Raw genomic sequence first — 6,010 nt, forward strand, 5'->3', positions numbered from 1 at the left:
TTAGTGGGTAGGGTATTTCCTTTAAATTTTATCTATAATTTCAACAAGTTCTCTATTTTCTGTTCCCCGTTCTCCCAACTCTGAAAAATTGAAACCATTTAAGAAACTCAGGCTTAGGAACTGAATGTGAAAATCATTCTTCTAGAATAGAACTTTAAAATCAGCTATCTCTTGAGTAGTTCCTTCTTGATGATTTCGAGAAAGAGGGAGTTTGGGAAGAAAAGGAAAGCTGAAGATGCCTGCAAACAGTCACAATATTTAATAAACATGTTCCATGCTATAAAAAGCTTTACATACATGATTCATCCAACAAATATTTATTGAGGGCTTGCTCTGTGTTAAACACTCTTCCAGGCATTGGATATAAGTACTGGTAAAACAGGAAACATCCTTGCCCTCATGAAATTTAAATTCTAGATGATGAGGATAGACAGTAAGTAAAATCAAATTATGTATGGGGCTTCCCAGGTGGCTCAGCTAACAGGAATCCACATGCAGAGGCAAGAGACACAGGTTTGATCCCTGGGTTGGGAAAATCCTCTGGAGAAGGCAATGACAACCCACTCCAGGACTCTTGCCTAGAGAATGCCATGGACAGAGAAGCCTGGTGGGTTACAGTCCATGGGGTTGCAAAACAGTCAGCCATGACTTAATAACAGCAGCAAATCAAATTACATTGTGTTTTACTGTGGAGAAAAATAAAGCAAGAAAAGAGAAAAGGAAGTTTGTCTATTTTGAGTGTGTACTTTGAGAAAGGGAAGACAAACATGTAGGTTTCACAGAGACGGTGATATTCGGGCAAAGCCTGAAGGAGGTGAGGGAGCAGCATTGATGGAACCCAGGGGAAGAATTCCAGGAACTGCAAGGAGGCCTGCAGAGCTGGAGCAGGGGAGCAGGGAAAGACCGGAAGGAGAGTTGGGAGGAAACAGGCAGCCTTACCACACAGCACCAGCGGGCCATGCTTAGGACATTGGCTTTACACTGAGATAACTTGGGCACCCCTGGAAAGTTCTGAGAGGCTCAACAAGGGCTAGCTTGTGTTGTCATAGGATCACTCGGTAAGAACAGAACGAGAGAGGGCAAGAGGAAAGGAGGGAGGCCAGTTAGGAAGTACCAGTATATTCAGGGTATATCACAAAATACTTGTAGCGTATAAGTATGTAGCTCAGAAAAAGATGGTGACGTGGACCAGGGTGGTTGAAGTGGAGGTAAGGAAAGGTGGGCTTCTGCACCAATTTTGAAGGTGGAGCCCAGAGGCTCTTGTGATGTCTTGGATGTGGAATATGAGAGGAGAGGAACCATGGGCAATCCCAGGGTTTGGCCAGAACAACTGGGAGAGTGGATACCATTACTGAGGTGGTACAGATGGTGGGAGGAGGTTTGAGAGGGAAGACGGATAGCTCAGTTTTGAACATGTTGAGCTGGAGGTACCTATTTGGAACTCAAGGAGTAGCATCAAGCAGGCAGTTTAACAGTCAATTCTGTTCAAGTTCAAAGGGAAAGCTTAGGCTGCAAGTACATTTAGGAATAATCAGTATACAGATGACATTTAAAGTCATGAGACCAGATGAGATTGTTTTCTTGCACAATCCTTATACCACTGCCACGAGGTAGGTAGTATTTTACTCATTTTAGATATAAAGAATCTGAAGCTGGAAAGGTTTGGTTGGCTCTTGGACAGTTAGTAAACATGTGGACTTAAATGTTCATTCTTATCTCAACTTTCATCTGGCAATAAATTGTTCTGTTGCGGCTTAGTCGCTAAGTCGTGTCCAACTCTTTTGGAACCCCGTGGACTGTAGCCCACCAGGCTCCTCTGTCCATGGGATTCTCCAGGCAAGAATACTGGAGTGGGTTGACAACTGCCTTCTCTAGGTGGTCTTCCTGACCCAGGGATCGAACCCATGTCTCCTGCATTAGCAGGCGGATTCTTTAACACTGATCTACCAGGGAAGCCCTATGGGTAAATCACTGTAGGTAAATTCTTTCTTTTCCTAGTTTCCTTTCCTGCAGAATTAGAGGAGAAACAGTTTTCTCACTGGATGGTGTGAAAATCCCCAAATCTCCTCAGAAGTCCAGCAGGGACACCACTGAATGAAAAAGGGAGGCTCAGAGGAAGGACTCAGGCACCTTTACAGGTCAAAGGGTCAAGTCTCTGTTTTAATCTGTAATTTATATATTGGGACTTTATGTAAGCTTCTATTTGCAGAATGCATTTCTGTTGCCTATTTAACAAAAGTTAGAGAGAGTCACTGGACTAGGTAGTTTCTATGGACACTGCTGCTGCTAAGCTGCTTCAGTTGTGTCCGACTCTTTGTGATTCTATGGACTGTAGCCTGTCAGGCTCCTCTGTCCATGAGATTCTCCAAAGAATACTGGAGTGAATTGCCCTGCCCTCCTCTAGGGGATCTTCCTGACCCAGGGATCGAATCTGTTTTTTATGTCTCTTGCATCGGCAGGCGGGTTCTTTACAATTAGCACCACCCGGGAAGCCTTTCTACATCCCCTACCTATTCCAATAGGTCCCATTTATTCATCCAACAAGCAATTAGTGGGTGTTCCTACTGTTCTGGGCTCTGTGCACTGCTTTTATGATTCTAGCTCAAGGTTGAGAAGGGAAGGGAAGGAAAGCTAGGAAGTTTTTTCCCATTTTCTGATTAAAATGTCAGTAGATGAGGTGGACCAACTGAAGATCTATGTTTCTACTGGCCGGTTTATCCATCCGTCCATTATCAATCTTCTATGTATCATCATCTCTCTCAACTAATTCAAGAAAAATCATCCAGACAAATAGAAAGACAATACTGCTGGTAGCACTGAGCTTTGAAAGTGCTGACATACTGGTTTGCTTCAGTGTTTTTCTTTTTCCATAGCTGCTTACCTTTCGAACAAGGGAATAGGGGAGAAAGAAACTAACATTCTTTTTTAGCATGTGCCAGGAAATTTATCAGTTTTGCCTCACATCAACCAAGTGAAGTTAAATTTGTTCCCGTGTATAGAAGATAAGGAAACTAAAGCTCTGAGTTTATGTAATTGTTATAGATCAAATGTTTTGCATATGGATGATCCCATATAGTGTGTTACTGTGTATCAGAAATACGTTAGTGACTAGTGCAATACAATGTTTTTCTAGTAGCCACATTTAAAAAACAGGTAAGATTAATTGTAATAATATATTTGACTCAAAACAAAAAAATGTGATTTCAGCTTGAAATCAGTAAGTTACGAATGAGATATTTTGCACCTTTTACACTAAGTCTTTGGAGTCTGGTGTGTATTTAACACTTACAGGATATCTCAGTTAAGCCATGTGTCAAGTGCTTGATCATCTCATGTGGCCAGTAGCTACACTGGGCAGTAGAGCATACACAGCAGAGCCACCAGTTAAGCCCAGAAATAACATCTTGCTGCTGTTGTTCAGTTGCTCAGTTGTGTCCAACTCTTTGCGACCCCATGGACTGCAGCATACCAGGCTTCCTCGTCCTTCACCATCTCCTGGAGCTTGCTCAAACTCATGTCCATTGAGTTGGTGATGCCATGCTGCTGCTGCTGCTGCTAAGTTGCCTCAGTCGTGTCTGACTCTGTGCGACCCCATAGACAGCAGCCCACCAGGCTCCCCCGTCCCTGGGATTCTCCAGGCAAGAACACTGGAATGGGTTGCCATTTCCTTCTCCAATGCATGAAAGTGGAAAGTGAAAGTGAGGTTGCTCAGTCGTGTCCGACTCTAGTGGGCTGCCAGCGCCTTCTCTGCGGTGATGCCATAGGAGAACTAACGTTTACATTCATTTATTCGTTTAAAACATGAAATTTAAGACCAGTGCCTATCTAATGTTATTATAAAGCCATATTATAATAAGCTATTACCCATGACATATCTCTTTTTCTTTAATCTTAATTATATATATGTTTATGTATTTTAATCATGTGTACATCACAATCTGAGCTTCCCAGATGGCTTAGTTGGTAAAGAATCTGCCTGCAGTGCAGGAGATCTGGGTTCAATTCCTGGGTCGAGAAGATCTCCTGGAGAAGGAAATGGCAACCCACTCTAGCAGTCTTGCCTGGCGAACTCCAAGGACAGAAGAGCCTGGCAGGCTACAGTTCATGGGGTCGCAAAAGAGTCAGACATGATGAAACAACCAAACAACATGAAAATCTATGTTTTTACTATGGTGCCTCACATTGTGAATTTTTTAATGTGTTGTTGAACACCATTCAAAATTTCTAACAGTGGCAATTAACCCTGGTTCTGGCATGTATTCAAATGTTGGCTCACTGATGTATGATAAAATACAAATATTTATTGAATGCCTACAGTGTGCTATACTGGGGCTATTTTAGTGGATAAGACAAAGTTCCAGTTATCATGGACTCTGCTTTCAGACAGATGATTCTGAAATCTACAAGATTATTGTTAGCCCCGTTTGGGAAACTGAACCACAGGAAGATCAGGTAACTGGTGTGTGTTAGAGGAAAGACTCAAACCCAGGTGAGCTGTCACCGGGACTTGCATTCTCAGCCACTGCTCCACTGGTACCAAGAGTTCAGAGGACAGGTCAATAGAGCTCAAATAATTGTTCTATTAGTTTACGTGTGGAAGCTGCAATAAATTACCACAAATCTAGTGGCTTAAAACAACACAAATTTATGATCTTACAGTTCTGGAGGTCAGAAGTCCAAACTCGGTCTCATGGCGCTAAAGTCAAGGTGTCAGCAGGGTTGGGACCCTTAAGGGGCTCAGAGGGGACAAGCTGTGTCCTTGTCTTTCTCTGCTTCTAAAGGTCACCCACATTTCTTGGCTTGTGAACCCTCTATTGCCTCACTCTAACCTCTTGCTTCTGTCATCACATCTCCTACTACTGACTTGACCTTCTTGCCTCCTTCTTGTAAAGACCCTTGTGATTACACTGCAGCCGCCTGGATAAGCCAGGATAATCTCCCTGCCTCAAGATCCTCCTCAATTATATCCGCAAAGCCCTCTTACCACATAAAGTGATATATTTTCTGGCTCTGGCATTAGGACATGGACATCTTTGGAGGGTTGTATTCCGATTGCTACTATTATGGGCACCACATGGGTTAAAACTTATACTTTGAGTAAAAAAAGTCACGGTTGGGGTGGAAAAGGGAGTGCTTTCTAGGAACTGCACTTGTAAAATATCTTTTCTGTACAGTTCAGAACTACAGCTTGGTATGCAGTTTGCTTGGGCTGCCATAAAAAAAGGGTGGTTAAAAACCACATTCGCTTTCTCATGTTCTGGAGGCCAGAAGTCTGAGGTCTAGGTGTTGAACGGGCTGGTTTCTGAAGCCTCTCTCCTTGGCTTGAGGACGACCGTCTTCTCCCTGTGTGTTCAGTCATCTCTCTGTGCCTGTGTCTCTGTGTGTATCCAGATTTCCTCTGATAGGGACACCAGTCACAGTGGTTTAGGGCTTACCCCAACAACCTCATTTTCACTTACTAACCTCTTTAAAGACCTTGTCACCAAATATGGTTATGTTCTGTGTTACTGAGGGTGGGTTACAACTTTACTATATGAATTTTAGGGCAAAACAATTCAGCCCTTAACAGGTTTTAACATATACCAAACTCTATCTAATGGGGGCTTCCGGGTGGCTCATATGGTACAGAATTTGCCTGCAATGCAAGAGACTAGGGTTTGATCCCTGGGTTGGGAAGATTCCCCCGGAGAAGACGAGTCATAGACAAGGCCAGATCATGGCGGGCTTGCCAGGTGACTAGACTTTTAGTTTGTACTCGGTGCCTGTGAAGGTCCTGGAGGGTTCTGAGCAGAGCAATGACATGATCTGATAGAGGACTTAAAAAAATGATGCTGGCTCCTGTGTTGAGAATATTCTGAAGGGGGCAAGGAAAGAAATAGTTATTACACTTAACCAATATACCACTATCCTATAAATTACAATCAGCTGAGATAAAAAATAAACAGAAACTAAAATAGTCCCTGGTGACCGCCTGCTCATTCTAGTCCCTATGGCTGCACATAGAGGCTTT

Source organism: Ovis aries, chromosome 6 (assembly GCF_016772045.2).
Source record: "Ovis aries strain OAR_USU_Benz2616 breed Rambouillet chromosome 6, ARS-UI_Ramb_v3.0, whole genome shotgun sequence".
Classification (NCBI taxonomy): Eukaryota; Metazoa; Chordata; class Mammalia; order Artiodactyla; family Bovidae; genus Ovis; species Ovis aries.